This window comes from Gallinula chloropus (assembly GCF_964237585.1).
Source record: "Gallinula chloropus genome assembly, chromosome: 2".
Classification (NCBI taxonomy): Eukaryota; Metazoa; Chordata; class Aves; order Gruiformes; family Rallidae; genus Gallinula; species Gallinula chloropus.
This window is the reverse complement of record NC_140086.1, coordinates 49,405,838-49,421,891: the sequence shown is the minus strand read 5'-3', so window position 1 is coordinate 49,421,891 and position 16,054 is coordinate 49,405,838.

Below are 16,054 nucleotides of genomic sequence, written 5' to 3'. Positions count from 1 at the left end.
GGCAAGCTCAAATTTTGCAACACTTCCCAAGGCAGGGAAAACGCCCTGGGCTAGGGCAGTCTTGGGAAGAGAGTGAGTCAGAAGGCGGGTTGTTTTTTTTTTTTTCTCTCTCTCTCCAGTCTTGATCAAGTCAAAACTAAAGAAAACTTTGCAGGGACCCGACTCCTCCAGACCTCCCTATACCTGGGTGAGGCTTCTCTACCTCCAGAGGCAGCCGGCTGCCTTTCCAGTCTTCTCTAGAGCTGGCTAAACCTTTCCCTGTCCTGAGCTGCAGCTGAGTTTCCAACAACAGCTGGGAGCCAAGAAGCCAAGGTGACCCCAGGGCCTACATCCCCCAGGGGAGAAGGACACTGAGGTGCAGCCCAGCCCTCGCAGGGTGGCAGGCTGCTACATCTTTTGGTGATGTTTTGCCCCCAGAAATACAGCTTTCTGCTGGAGAAGGATTTAAAACCCTGTATAGCTGTCACCTGCCTTGGGTGATGCTTTGGCATGGTGAAGTCCAAGCAGCGTTGGGTCCAGGCAGGGTGGGTGGGGTGGCACGGGGGCAGTGAGCGGCAGGAGCCAGCAGCGACTCGCCTGCGGATCCTGCGTGGGGACCGGGTCCCGGTTGGGATGGCGGGGCTGCGCTGGCAGAGGCGCCCTTGGGAAAGCCTCCTGCTTGGCGGAGGGCCCGGAGGAGCCAGCACCACCCCGCTGCCCCGGGGCAGTCGGGCATGCCCAGCCCAGCCCAGCCTGCCGGGGACCCATGGAGCTGCTGCGGGACTGCCCTGCCCCTCAGCTGTGCCAGGCTGGGGTCTGGTGCCTCTCAGAGGATGAGCTCACGGGTGGGTGGGAGGCCTGGCTATGGGGGTTTTGAGCCCACATTGGGCCAACCGACCTCCCTGGGCTCTCCTTGACCCACCACAGCTCATCCTCCTCAGAGGCAGCCTGCAGTGAGGTCTTGACGTGAGCAGACTCTGGATCTCCATCATAGGCAGTAAGCCAAACGTAAGTGGCTCTGCTCCTGACATCAGGATGCAGCACAACTATTCCCTGACTCTTTGAACTAAGATCCCCAGATGTGTCTGGCCAAGATACAAGCTCAGCTTTCCCACTCTTGCCCTTCATCCTCCCTACCTGGTTTCTGCAGTGCTGTATCTCCTTCCCACCTTCCTTCTCCCCCTGCACAGCTGCTCCAGGTCTCCTCCCTATCCCTCAAACAATCTGTTTTCCCTGGATGACTACCATCCCTTCCCTGCCTTCTTCAGCTCACTGCTTTGATTGCTTTCCATAGGAGACAGCTCCTGCACAAACAGCTTCTCAGCTGCCACTTGTCTGGGCCAATGGCTCACAGGTCTCGATTGCAAATCTGTTGTCCTCTGCACAGGTAGAAATTGTGAGCACTTGGAGACCTTCTGGGCATGCTGAGATGTTAAATCAAATTCCACAGGGCTAGAATAGGGCTCAGTTACTTTCTTTTCCTGTAATCTTTGTTAATGCCTAGGCAATGTGTCACTAGTGTAGTGACAGGACAAGGGGCAACGGCTTCAGGCTGAAAGAGGGTAGGTTTAGGTTAGATGTTGGGAAGAAATTCTTTACTCTGAGGGAGGTGAAGCCCTGGCATAGGCTGCCCAGAGAGGTTGTGGAAATTCCATCCCTGGCAGTGTTCAAGGCCAGGTTGGATGGGGCTTTGGGCAACCTGGGCTAGTGGAGGGTGTCCCTGCCTATGGTAGGGGGGATAGAACTAGATGGTCTTTGAGGTCCCTTCCAGCCCAAACCAGTCTGTGATTCTATGGTTCTGTGTAGCTTCTGTTGCACTTGCCCTCTCAAGAGCTTCCAAATCTTGGATGTGACTTCCAGAGAACCTTGAGGAGGCTGGCTGCAAAGGTCTTCATCATCATCTCTGGCTTCCCAAGGAGCCCAGATGGAGTGGTTTTCCTTTCCTACCCCCTGTGTGTGTGCCTACTGCAGAATGGAGGCAGGCTGCCCCAGCCAACTGTGGTGCTTTTAAGCTATTAAGCTGTTCCCTTTCAGATGTCTCCCTGAAGTTGGGCTTTGCTGTGATGCCAATAAACACCAGCTTTTGTTAAGCTTCTGCACAGGGAATGCCAGGAGAAGGAAGCACTCACTTTTAGGCAGCTAAAGCCCTGAGTTGGGGATTCCCCTCCATCTCGTATTGGTAGTTCCTTGGCATGCTGCTTGAGGCAGTGGACTTCTGGGGTAGCAGGGGCTATTGATACCTCCCTAATATTTACCACAACGAAGCCCTTTCCTAAAATTAGCTCTGAGTCCCAAACCCACCAACAAGGCCACTTCCCGTAGCGCCTCGCGTCAGAGCGCGCTGCCACCCAATTCAGGGCTGGCACCCTTCAAACCTTCTCCCTCACAGTGGGGCTCCCTTTTTGCTCCCTGTCTGCTGCTCTGGCTTCAGGTGGGCAGGGAACCCTTGCAGGGAATGGAAACCAGCCTCCACTCCCATGGGTGTGGGGATTTGCCTTCTGTTGTGCCAGCAGCAGGCTGTCTATGGGAACGCGAGTGGCGCTCAGCTCAGGCCTTGGATAACGAACACTGTTTCTCTGAGCTACTCACGCCCCCCCCTCTTTGAGATCTACAGTGATGAAGAGACGAGTCCCTACCACAAATGGACAAAAGAAATATTTGAGAGGAAAAAACAGGATCTTTTGATACCTGACTGAATATGGGTCTATCTGAACTCCCGGAAAAACCCCGTCCTCTTTTCGTGACCCCAGGAGAGGCCCTTAGATGCTCTCCTAGGGGCTTACGTGCCTGTGTGCGCTCCAGGCCCCCCTCCATCAGGCAGCTGATGGGAGCAGGAGCTCCGCTTCCCAGAGAAACACATGGGGACAGACAGGTCACGTCCACCACAGCGGTCCAGATCATGTCACCCCCTCCAGCGTGTCTGCGGTGGGGGGGGGGACGGGACAGCATTTTCCCGCTGCTCCCTGGGGAGAGGAGCCCTGGCCAAGTCTATCCCGCCCCAAGGCAAAGCAGGAGTGGGGAGGAGTCGCTCCAACCCGCTGTGGTTATTTTAGACTATAAAGTCGTGGGGGATTTTTTTGTTGTTGTTGTTTAGCGAGCAGCTCACTGTGAATTTAATAGATGAGTTTTGCTATCGGTAACAACTCCCCCAGCCCCCAAGCAGTTTATTTCATGTATACAAGAGTGAAAAAGGGAAAAGTAAGAACACCTCTGGGGAAAATAAGGGGTTGGGAAATGGCTGTGAGTGCAAGCACAGGATTGCCAAACCCACACGTTCAAAAAGCATGAATCAGATCTCCAGGAATCACAAGACTGGTGGTCTGAATTTCAAATACAAAATCTGGGCAGTTTCTGAAGGGTATTTCCCTCTGTGTTTTCAATGCTCCGGGGGAAGCTGCGTGCCCTCTGCTGCGGAGAGAGCACTGATGGGCTGAAGTCGAGGTGTACACATCCTTATAGGAACCCATCCTGCCTGTGCTGGAGCCTAAGACAGTAATCCCACCCCCCCAGTTCCCTAAGTCTGCTCTTCCCTGCTGTGGGACATTGTTGCTGCTCCCTCATATCCCTGCTGAGCTGCCTGGAAGGATGGCAGAGCCACAGAGCCTGTCTCACCAAGGTGGGGGGCAGCAGCTGCTTGCACCAGAAGCAGTCCTCTCCCCATGGATAGGTGGTGAGGAACTAGCATCTCTGTTTTGTCCCACAGACTTTAATAAGAGAGGGACACCACTTTGAATAGTCCAAAGATGTACGTAGCCTGGGACACGAAACCAAAGCAGCACTGCCCTGTGATGTCTGGCTTGAAAGGACATGAATGGTTTTCCATGCTATGCAAGGGCTCGCTATAGGACAGAGCTCAAGATACTTTATCTGGGGATACAAATTAATACTTCTTCCCTCAAAGTCACCCCAAGCCCCCCAAATGCCATGAAGGAGAGCACTGTGTCAAATCCCCAGTGCTGGACTAAGTCAGTCGCCCAATCTGTTGGTGCCTGATCCCCTCTGCCGTGAGCAGCCTTCACCCACACCTCCAAATATGGGTGTGCTGGCGGGAGAGGGAAGCTTCCTCCGTCTCCTGCTTCACTTGAGGGCCTCTAGATCTATAGCTGATCTAAACTGCTGTTGCCTAACTCAGCCTTGCAGAGTCAGCTTTGCTGCAAGTCCTTTCCTGTCTATCCTTCTGGAGTCCCTCAGCCACTGCTATCATCATGATGTTGGTCCTTGCAAGCTCCCTGGTTGTGCTCCAGCTGCTGAGTTACAGCTGTCCACACTAGAGGACCAGCATGGTGACCTCCGTGGGAGAGGACCCCCAAGGTGGATTGACTACACAGCACTACGAGGTGGTCTTATGTTGTGTTCCCACACAGAACAGTGTCCACCCCCTGCACTGGACCAACATCTCTTCTGCTTCAGCAGAAGACCCTCTCATCCTTGTGTGTTGTCCCCCTACATCCCAGTTCACAGTTACAGGAGCATAGCCATCAGGATTCATTGGTGTGAAATGTGGGGAAACCCCAGGCTGTGTGGCTTTTCCTGAGTGCCTGTCAGGTAGGCAAATTACCTGTTGCAGGGAGAGGATTTGGGAATTAGAGAGAATTGCACGCAAATGGGAAGAGCAACCAAAGAGCCCCAGTTCTCCTAGACCTGCTGAGGCTGAAGTCTGCAGTTGGCAGTGCACCTGCTTTGGTGAGGGGTGGAGCTGCAGCCTTGCAATGGGTGAAAGGCTGCCATCTTCCAAGCTGAGCGTTGTATTTTGCTCCAAAGCACTCCTACCATCCACCTGTGGAAGAGGAATCCAAGTGACTTCCAACCAGGCAGGCAAGGAGAGCAACCAGCGGGCAGTGAAGCCACTCATGTCTAACAGGAGCAGTACAATGGTAGCTCACGAGCAGGAGCTGATTATTTTCCAGAGCAGGAATGACTCACAACCAGTTTATGGTTACCTGTAAGGCATCATGCCTGGCAACGGGCTCCCCCAGGCCTGGTGCAGCAACATCTGCTTCCTGGGTTTGGTGAAAGGGAAAAGGTGCCTGGCTCCCTATCCATGAATGTGAAATAATCTGCTCCTGACATAGGTTGGAGGTAACACCAATAGCACCAAGCTCTCCCTCCTGCTGCACAACGAGCAAGTGTGGGAGTATCCTGGCCTGAAGGACCAGGCGTATTAGCCTGACCCATAAGTGGAGCGTCTACATCAAAGGAGAGGTGAGAATAACGCGTACACGCGCAGCCAGCGGCAGCAGCACCTTGTAAACGTGCCTGCTTGCCTGGTTAGAGGCTCCTTATCTGGCAGATGGTCTCATTTCCTGATATAAATACACACTCACCAGTGGGAGACAAACATGGCACTTGCAGTGCAGGAGGAGCTGAAAGGGCGAAGCAAGCCCAGCACAAGCAGAGATCCCAGGAAACAAGAACCACTGGAGTCTGGGGGACAGAGGCAGACATACCCCAGTGTAGTTCTTGCTTTGATTCCTCTTCTTCCAGTCTCTGTTCAGCCACAGCTGCCTGGGAGGGAGAGAGACCAGGAGAAATCCTTCCTAGTGCTCACTGGTGTCACACATGGTACATCAGCCTACACTGTGGGCAGGAGCAAGGTGATGAGACCTTTGTCTGCTCCCAGGTTGAGTCACTTCATCGTTAGACCACGCTTCCTATGAGACCTGCTGACACAACATGTGGCCTCCTGGGCTCTCTACACAGCGCTGGCTCCAGTGATAGAGAGTGTGGATCTCCACAGCAAAGCCAACTCCAGCTGCTCCGTGCCAGCAAGAGCTGTCCTACACCCTCATCGCCATCCAAATGCTGTTCTAGGTCAACAGTGAGCACCCTACAGACCTGAATGTGGCTCCCACACTTCCTTGGGGACCAGCAGTGCCCAGTGCAAGGCTTAGCCTCCCAAGCCTCTTTCAAGTGAGTGTATCCTACTTGCTCGGTTTCCTGATACATCTTCCCATGCCCAGATGCTGCATGAGCCTGACTGGTGAGCTGTTCTCCACAGCCCCCACGCACACTTCTCCCCACTGCCTCCCTCCTGGGACACACACAGCAGTTATTTTGAGACTCAGAACATCAGCCCATGAGCAACAAGTGAGCAATTTCACTCATCCCAAGCTTTCCATCAGGTTCTTCAATGTGAGCAGGCTCTGGAAGAGCTCTCAGGCTGTTTCCATGAAGCAATACCCATCTGGTTTTAGCTTCATGTGCCGCTGGCTTGCTGAACTCTCCTTCTCCTTTGAAGAGGAGGGATTTCCCACTGTTCACTGTGAACTTTCACCGCTCGTGAAGATACTTTGGTCTGGGCAAGATGGGCTTGGAGGGGATGGCTCTGCTCTTGGTTTCTGAATACCGCTGACTCTTTGAAAGGCTGGGTTTGCTGCTGGGTCTTTGCCCTCAGAGCAGACGCCCTTACCCAGCTAAATTCAGCTGGGGGAATTCCACCTGTAAGACATGCAAGTAAGGGCAAAGACATCCTCTGCCTTGTCCCTGTCAAGTTTCTGCTCCCCAAGGCCTTGCTTTCTCTCTTGGTAGTTCCTGCATGCAGCAGCAAGTCTGCTTGCCATGTGTTTCGCCAAAGCTGAGATGCCCACACATTTTTTCCATTGTGAACCTGGCTACATCCCTGCCAGCTCACGCAACCAGCTATTGTTAAGTAATTGTTTGAGTCATCCAATGAGCCCACGCCCAAGCAGGCTTTTTGGATTTGACACACGGGAGACTCACTGCTGCTGGTGTGGCTTTGGGGTATTCTGCCTCCTGCTTCCAACCAGGAGGGTGACAGCAGCGGAGACACTCCAGATGGGCTAAATGGGGCCATTTTCACACCCACCCTTGGGTTTCCAGCTCCCAGGCACCAGTAGCAGGAACTTAATGTGACACAGAAGAGCCACCATCTTGCCCCCACTCAGGAGCTTGCATTTGCCTCCTGATGTTGCTAGACATCGCAGGCCTCTGTGTCTGTCCCTCTCACCACTCTCATTACCAGGTAATGCAAACCAACTCTGAGGGCCTCTTCCCGAACCAGTGACGATACCTCCTCCCGATCCCTTACTTGATGTGTAGGATTTATAGTTCAATTTAGGTCTGGCACGGTTGCTGCTCCCCAACTCCAGCAATTAGAGGATTTGCGAGGTGCATGATGGGGCCCTGGTTTTTCACATGGTCACCGGGGCTGACACCACCCTTTTTACCGCCTTTTTACATAGGCAGCCAAACGCTCGGCACATTTTCAGAAGAGGGAAGATTAAAAAACCCAACCAAAAAAAGTCCAGGAAAAAAAAAACCAACCCAAAGTGAATTACTGGCGTTTATACGGCTAACACTTTATAGGGCTAGTATGCACAGGCCTGGGGCCTTCAAGATAATATAATCTAATACTCGGAGATCCCCTGATGAAAGGCACTATATATGCAAAGTGCTTTATAAACATTAATTAGTTAATGTTGAAAATTTTGCCCAGGGCAAAAAAAAAAAAAAAAAAAAAGAAGAAGAAGAAAAAACCCTACCAAAAATCCCCCTTCTCTCCCTCCCTTCCTCCCTCCCTCTAGTCCCTAACTATACAAAGTTAATAATTCTGTGTGTGCAAAGTTAGAGCATATTTTAATTTCTGTTTACTTCTAGAGAGAAGGAAGAACTGGAATTACTTTCATACACATCAAGCTTCTGCAGGCATTGGGAATATGGCTGCTCCTCATGTTATGTGTTTTAAACTTCATGAATGAGGACACCTCAGCAACTACAGCGTAATCTTGGCCACAATAAAGCTGCCCAAGCTCTATTAGCTCATCCCTTCATACTCTGTAATCCCCAACCAACCCATGTGTGAAGGTCTTTGAGACAATAACTTTCATTCCAGGTCACCTTTCCAAACCTTGGAGAACCTTGAGCATGGGGCAGCTGGTTTCAGCGTTGTCACCACGTCACGAATACAGAGAGATCAATGGACAAAGTAATATACTTCTTGTCTCAAAAGGAGGTAAACGGGTCAGTCGGAAGGATGGATTGTGCTTTTGTAGCTAGTTGCATGCAGGATGAGGTTTGTTTCAAAGTAACCAGTGTAAAAGACACCAAGTTGTGCATTAAATGGTAGTTCCAGCAAGAAACATGTTTCATCTCTCCTTTGTGTTCCTTGCTGGGGATGCATTCAGCTTCTAGATAATGCTAGAGGGGTTGCCTGTCCTGAAGCCCACATTTGCTTGGTCTGCTGGGTGCTGTGTAGACCCCCAGCAGATTAAGCAGAGTCCACTTTTGGAGATCCTTTCAGAGCACTGTGCTCACCTTTGTGCTTTGTAAAGCTCGGGGTACCCTTTTGCTCAAAAAAACCCCACCCCTTTGCGTCCCTGACAAGACTCTTTCACACTCTGTGCAGCCCAAAGAAGTCCACACCGTGCAAGATGGAGAAACTTGAAGGATGGAGTGGTGGATTGCAACCACCATCATGATGTTTGCATCAGAGTGGTCTGGCCCAGCAGTGTTTTCTCAGAGATGGGACACCTCATGTCCCCGCAGCAGCGTCTGGTTGCGTGGAGCGCCTTTGCTCTCCATTTTCCACCCTCGCTGCCAGCCAGGATTCTGCACACACCTGCTTCTTCCCCCAGCACCCAAAGAATCCGGCAATACCTCCTTGATGGTGGTCCTTTGGTGAGGGATGCTCGGCCCTGCCTCTCCTGGGTCCTATGTGCCTTCAGGGCTGATTTCAGACTTTTGGCTGCCCACAATGCCGCCCCATGAGATGTCCTTGTACACACCCAGCTGGACATTCTCCACCTGTCTACATTGTCTCTGGGAGAGGCAGCACTAAGGGATGAGACCACCGTGAGGTGCCCATTCCCCTTAGACTGAGACTTGGTAACTACCGTGAGCCAAGTCTTAATGACCACTGTCTGTGCTGGGGGTGGCTGCCTTGTCCCTCCAGCACAGCCTTCCCTGGCACTTCCCCATGCTGTCATGGAAAACCTGCATGTGCCAAAGCCCCATCCCTCGCTCAGCAAGCCTCTATAGGGTCTTTGAATGCAAATCCCCCCACTCGCTACCAACATTGAGTTGTGCTTCGGTGCTCCTACAACTTAAAGCCCCCACCACAGCCACTCATGGAGGTGTCTCTCTCCTGGCCAGACTTCTCCAGCTCTGGTGTCCACAGCCATGAATCCAATGCATTCCCAAGCACCTCATCCTTAATGACAGTCCCCCCTTAGCATCAATGGCACCTATTGATGGGGTCTTTGGAGAATCAAAGGCTGAGAAGGTTTGCCTTGGCCTAGTCCAATGGCTGCCACCTCTGGGCATAGTCACAGTTCATCTTAACACCAGACTCAGGAGAACCGTCTTGGGGGAGTTTTGCCTGTACACGAATCAAGACCAAGCTAGTGGAGAGCAATCTTTTACACACATAGCTGGTACAGGCACCCCAAAATGAGCTAAGCCATCTTGCACAGTTAAGGATGTTTAATTTTAATCCTATGTCAATGGGGAGGGGAAAAAAAAAGTAGTACTGAAGCTGTAATAAATAAATCATGGCACTGAGTGCTCAGATCAGCACATCCTTGCTAGAAGCAGTACAGGAAAAGCTGCCTTCCAGCACTGCAGACTGCTTTAAAACCGTCCTTCAAATAGATGCTGTTGCAGGCTGGTGATACACTGGTGCTGTTGTGTTGACTTCAGACCATGAAACATTTGCCATTCTGCGGGTGCGCGACACTGAGGGAGAAGAAAAACGTGAAATATTCAGTCATTTTTGAGGTTCGGCTTCAGAACTCTTGAAGACCTCTGATTTTCCAAAACCGTTGTGGTCCTGCTCTCAGGCAGCCTGGCTGCTCTCAGGTGCATCACGCTGGGCACCTGCCAAGGCAGCCACTGAAATCACGAGTCTGCTCAGAGAAATCGAGATGGGAGGTTGCAACGGAGGAAACTGGTGATGCTGTTGTTGCTGAAGTCACTGATTTTTACCTCCTTGGCTTTCAGATTACTTTGCAGCATTGTTTGCTCTGAAGGAGACAACCGGAAATTTAAAAGAGGAGAGATGTCTTTGATAGTGCAACAGGCAAAAGGCTTGATTCTCCTGGGATTCCTCGAGCGCTCAGACCCTGTTTTGGCTCTTACTGAAGCAACTGGCACAAGGAACTGTTGCATCTCAGTCAGATGCTACCAGGAGCCAGCAGTGTGCCCTGGTAGCTAAGAGGGCAATGGGATCCTGGGGTGCATCAAAAAGAGTGTTGCCAGCAGGTCAAAGGAGGTGATCCTCCCTCTCCACTCTGCCCTGGTCAGGCCCCGCCTGGAGTATTGTGTCCAGTTCTGGGATCCTTGGTATAGAAAATACAGGGATCTCCTGGAGAGAGTCCAGAAGAGAGCTATGAAGATGATAAAAGGACTGGAGCATCTCCCCAGGCTGAATGAACTGAGGCTGTTCAGCCTCAAGAAAAGAAGGCTAAGAAAGGATCTTATTAGTGTTTATAAATATCCCAAGTGTGGGACACAGGGGGAAATAGCCAGCCTCTTTTCTGTGGTCTGTGTGGACTGGACAAGGGGCAATGGCCTCAAGTTGGAGCACAGGAAGTTCCGCACCAGCATGGGGAAGGACTTTTTCACCATGAGGGTGACAGAGCCCTGGGACAGGCTGCCCAGGGGTGTTGTGGAGTCTCCTTCTCTGGAGATATTCAAGACCCATCTGGATGCCTACCTGGGTGACCTGTCCTAGGGAACCTGCTTTGGCAGGGGGGTTGGACCCGATGATCTCTTGAGGTCCCTTCCAACCCCTACAACTCTGTGATTCCATAGTGCCTGGACACCATCACCATCTACCCCATGCAACTCAAGCTGACAAAGCATGCTGTTGCACAAGAGGGCCCGCAGGAGCAAGCAGTGCTGCTGGAGGGCAGTGCTGGCAGAAAATCCATCCATACAAAATACAGGATGATGCTTGGTGGATGGTATGGAGATATTCAAGACCCATCTGGATGCCTACCTGTGCAATGTGTCCTAGGGAGCCTGCTTTGGCAGAGGGGTTGGACCCAATGGTCTCTGGAGGTCCCTTCCAACCCCTACGATTCTGTGAGTCTGTGATTTCACCGAAGCCGTCAGTCTGCGCCGCAGCGGCATATTTGCAATGTGTATTTGGACGAAAGCTGTGTTGCCACCCACTGATGAGCTTTTATGTGTGTAACGTCCCTTTCACTCTGTGCTGAAGCAGACGCTTGCTTTGATAGTTATATAAGAAAAAAAAAAACCCAACCCCAACCCACAACCCTTTTAACTTTGCTCCGGGATATTTATAAGCAAAATGTGCAGAATTATTGCAACATAAAGTCTGCTTCTCTGGGTCTTGCTGATGTAAAAAGCGGGGGGAGGAAGAAAAAGAAGGTTAAAATAATGAAGAAAATAAAGATGGTTTAGTACATGGAACACAGTTCAGACCTCTGTATTGTCCCAGCAATGCCAACAGTTCAATTTACATCCTGAGGAACAAGCTGATGCTACTGAAGCACTGCAAACAAACAGCAGCCCAGGCCTTGTACATCACCCCTCCACGACAACTGGCACATTAAACGCCTTCGCTCCTCTGCACGGAGACAGAGTGGAGGACAAGTAGAAGGAAAGTGAAATGGTTTCTCATCCTCTGCCCTGCCAGAGGCAAATGCTGCCCCTCACTGCTGTAGGCTGTAAGGCAAGATGATCTACAGTGCTGGGGAAAGAGAATGAATACTGCACTAGCAGGCAGGCAGAATGAGACAGAGGTATTTTTAATTGATGCTAGACGAACATAAATAGATGAAGCTGGCATTAAGCAGCACAGCCCTTTTTCTCTCCCTCTGCCAGGTACCCATTTACCCAGGCTCATAACCAAAGGCCAACATGACATCAGAAGCCCTATGGTGTTTTGCCTTTGGGCAACAGCAGGTAAAACTGGTTTAGTCTGGCAGATGAGCATGTGAGCTGAGGTAATTGGTGTGTTCTTTTCTGCCTCAGATTCCTTATCTCATCCTGAATATTCCCATAACCTCCCTTTTTCCAGCCCTTTTGTTTCTCAACAAAAAAAATATTTACATTGAAATAAACAGTGGGAGCCTCTAGATCACATCTCGGGGAGACGCAGGTGCCTTCACCAACAATGAGCAGCACAGTGACAGCTGCAGAGAAGAGGAGCTGGAAGTAGGGGACTTTTTCTAGTGGGACGTCTCCTACTGAACAGAAAGAGTTTCAACAGGCACCATTTGATAATGGAGCCTCGCTCATAAACAGCTGCAGCTCCATTTTTCTTTCACTCCTGAGATTGGTTTGGATAATTTTTCTGAGGTGTTTTGGAACTGAAGGATAAAAACCATCTGAATGTGATGGAGCACAGCGTGGGAGTCTTTCTTTCTACACACCAAGGCTGGAAACAAACCAGGGCTGCCTATTTCCAGGGCTGCATTAGTAGTGCTTTGCCAGCACAGCCATCCCAGGTTATGCAGATGTTGAGCTGGCTTCCTGCGAGCATCCCTCACATCAGTCCCTGTTTTGCTGGCTGAGGAGAGCAGGGTCACAGAATAAATCCCGCCAGCAAAAGCATATTTTCCAGTATATCACTGAATGTCCATCGTGGTTGGGTTTTGGGTTTTGGTTGGGGTTTTTTTGTTTGTTAGATTAGCTATGTGGATGAGTGGCTTCACCCATCATAGCTGTTGGTTTGGGATGGCCACAGCATGCCTGCAGGATGCACGTGCTCAGAAAACTACCACGGGGCATCACCACAGTCAGATAACGTGTGAGTGTGTAAGCTGGGTGGTGGGACAAGCATTTCTGGCTTGCCTGAAACACGTGGACCTCTACGAGCTCCCCCTGGAAAGAAGTTGGAAGGCAAAAATACATTTCTCCCTCCTTCCAAACATACTGCTGATAAATATAAATGTAGCAGAAGAACAGGGCATGATGCCCAGCAGAGACTTGTGGCAGATAAGGTCCCCAGATCAAGCCAGGTAGGATGCTGCCTCCATCATATGTAACCTGAGGAAACATGGCCTGCTTTTCAGAAACCTCCCTCTTTCTACTTACAGCTCCTTCAGGAGCTGGGTGGTGCTGGAAGCACAGAGTAGCTTGGGAAATCTGGCCATAGACAAACCCAGAGACATGGTTTTACCGTCTCACATTGGAACATTTTAAATGTTTCCCCCTTGCTCCTATGGAAATCGCTGGTGAAGCTTCCCACTGAAATTGAGCTGGATCCCAAGCTTGTAAACCCTGGTATATTAAGAGGGAGAAGAAAATGCAGAATGGAGGATAGAAAAGGGAGCCTTTAACCTGCTGAACAAGGCTAAAACACAAATCTAGTGGTTATGTTAAAGACTCCAAATGAAAAGTACCCAAATGTACAGGATTATAAGAGAAGAAAGAAAACAGACGACTGGAAAGAGATGATGGAAAATGAGCTAAGGGAGGAGGAAGATGTAAGAGGTGGGAAAATGAATGGGAAAAATCCACTTTGGGATGAGGCAGAGACCAAAGAAAATGTGAAAGGACAACATGAGTGGAGGAATGCTGGTGTGAAACACATGAGGTGCTGGGTGCAGGGATGGGCATGGGGGCTTTGACCTCAGGGTCTGAGCCCCATCGGTGACAGGAAGAGACTGCCCTGAGGAGTACTGACACCTCCAGAGAAGCTAGAAGATACCTGAGCTGTTTGTGGTCTCTATGGAAAAAGACAGGGATAACATGGCAGGAAAGGGATGGAGCTGGCTCCCCTGGTTCTTACCCACCTTGCTGGACATACCCCAAGGACCAAGCTCAGGCAGGTGCTGCAGGAGGTCCTGCTTTCTCCTGAGGTGCTTCAGGGCTTCCTGGAGGACCAAGGAGCACAGGTCAGGGGTGTGCAGCACGGCAAGAAGGACAGACCCAGGTGGTTCCTCCACCATGGGTCCACTGCCCACCCCCTCCCCCTACCTTCTTCTCCCCATCCCTATACACATCCTCTCTGCACCACTTGCTGCTCCCAGCCTGCAAACCAGCATCAGGGGGTACCCATGGCCCACATGGGCAGCCAAGGGGCTGCAGCATTGTACTGCCTCTACACCACTACATGGCACATAGGTTTTTGGGAGTCAGGGGCTGGAGATGTCACTGAGCTAACCCAGGAGTGCAGCTCTCCCCCCAGCCCCAGCCTCCTGCATGCCAAGCAGCTCAGTGACCATGAATACTCTGTCCATGAAACTGGGAGCGCAATTTTGACCTCTCCTCCTGTTCTTGTCCTTTCTCCTGTGCTCAGAAATCTTTGGCCACAGTTTGGCCAGAGTTTTGGCAGCAGAGCAACACGCTTCCCCTTCCCTTCAGTGAAATATTTGCCTGCACCCCGCTTCGGCAAGGAGATAAATGCCTCAGGTTCAGAAAACACATTTTGGACTTTTAAGAACAGTGAAATGAGGCAGCTGCCCACTGTGGGCAATTTAGCTTAATGTGAGCCTGAATTCGGTTGTTTAATACACCCAGATGCCTCAGTCGTGAGTGTATTAAAAAAAGAAATCTTCCATAAATAATAGAGATGTGAATAGGGTTTTTTTTGTTTTGTTTGTTTCCTTTTTTAATGAAAATGGCAAACCCAGTAATTTGCTACTGTACATCTGCATTGGCTATTTCACATGACATCTCGCTGTAGTAATAATCCATCAACATCCAGCATTACATATGGATTCATAAAAAGGTTTATGCTTGTGTTGGTGCATGTGCTGTCTGCCAAACCAATTATATACATTTTGCAATAAATTATACATATTGAACTGAGAACCCGCTGTGCTAATTGCTCATATTTTTACAAGGGAAAAATGTGGTCATGGAGGGATTTTTCTTTTTAAGCATATTGAGAACATGGCAGAAGAAGATGCCATGTCTTCAGTTTTCCAGAGCTGAAAAATCAATATTTAGCCCTACAATCAGTAAAACAAAACAAACAAACAAACAAAACTCAGGAAAAGCAAACTTTGGGGAAGATTTCTCTGGTGCCTTCTCGCCCCTCTTTCCTTTAGGCAGCTGTGCCTTAGCTTGGTGAGGTATGGAAGTACACGCACAATTTCAGTACTGTGAAATTAAGACTAAACTTCTGCTGCACCAATGGCTAAGGACACCCTGAAATGCCTTTTCAAGTCAGAGCCCCAGAAGGGCACTGTGAGGACCACTGGGTCTACCTTTCTCCAAGTTCTGCTGATGGTTCTTTGGCAGCAACGTCTTGTAATGATGAGTTGCAACTCCACTGCCCACAGACTTTGTGTGAGCAATACTTGAAATATAGTTTATTACATCAAGCTCAGGACTGGCATCTGATGGCTTTCAACCTCCATTAGGACTGAATCCCCCTTCCGCTCCCTACTGAAAAAAATGTTGTGAAGGTTCTCTAGATTGTAAATAAAATTAAAAAAGAGAGGACAGAAATAAAGCCCCAGGTAACAGGACAGAGGGAGGAAAGCAGAATGAAGTATCTCTTACTTTTAAGAAGAAGCAACACAGTTGTGATGCTGCAGAAATACACAGTGTAACTGAAGAGTGACACTTGGAGGAAGAAATGCCTTTGTGGCCCCTGGATCTCTGAGAAGTGCAAGGAAGCATGAAAGCCCTTTGCCTGCTGTCTTTTATTTTTGAGGCAACACATGCAGACTATTCTGTTTCCAACGCTGCTTGGAAGGCTCTGGTTTTATTTAGGCTTGTTTCATGAGAATTCCTAGCTGTCACTTGGGAGAAGAGCCTCTTCCTGCAAGCATCAACTTTGTCCCACTGTGTGGAGCAGAGAAGCTCTTCTTTCCTGCGCTTCCCAAAGCAAACCCTCACTCAGGCTCTGCCCTGCCCCAGGTTATCTCAAAACACATTAAATGTTGAGGTGGAGGAATGGACAGGCACAGGGAACACATTAATTTTTAAGAAAAACAGTCATGTCTTAGTGCAAACAATTGTTGTTTCTGGAAAAAAAACAAATCTATATATTGTGTTTGTTTCTTTTGATGGACTTTCTTACAGTCCATAGCACATGTTGAGCAAGACAGAATGATGGCCAGGCAGAAGATGGGCTTTGTAATTAACATACAGATGTTGGCAGGAGAAAGTAATAAGAACATCTGGAACAAAA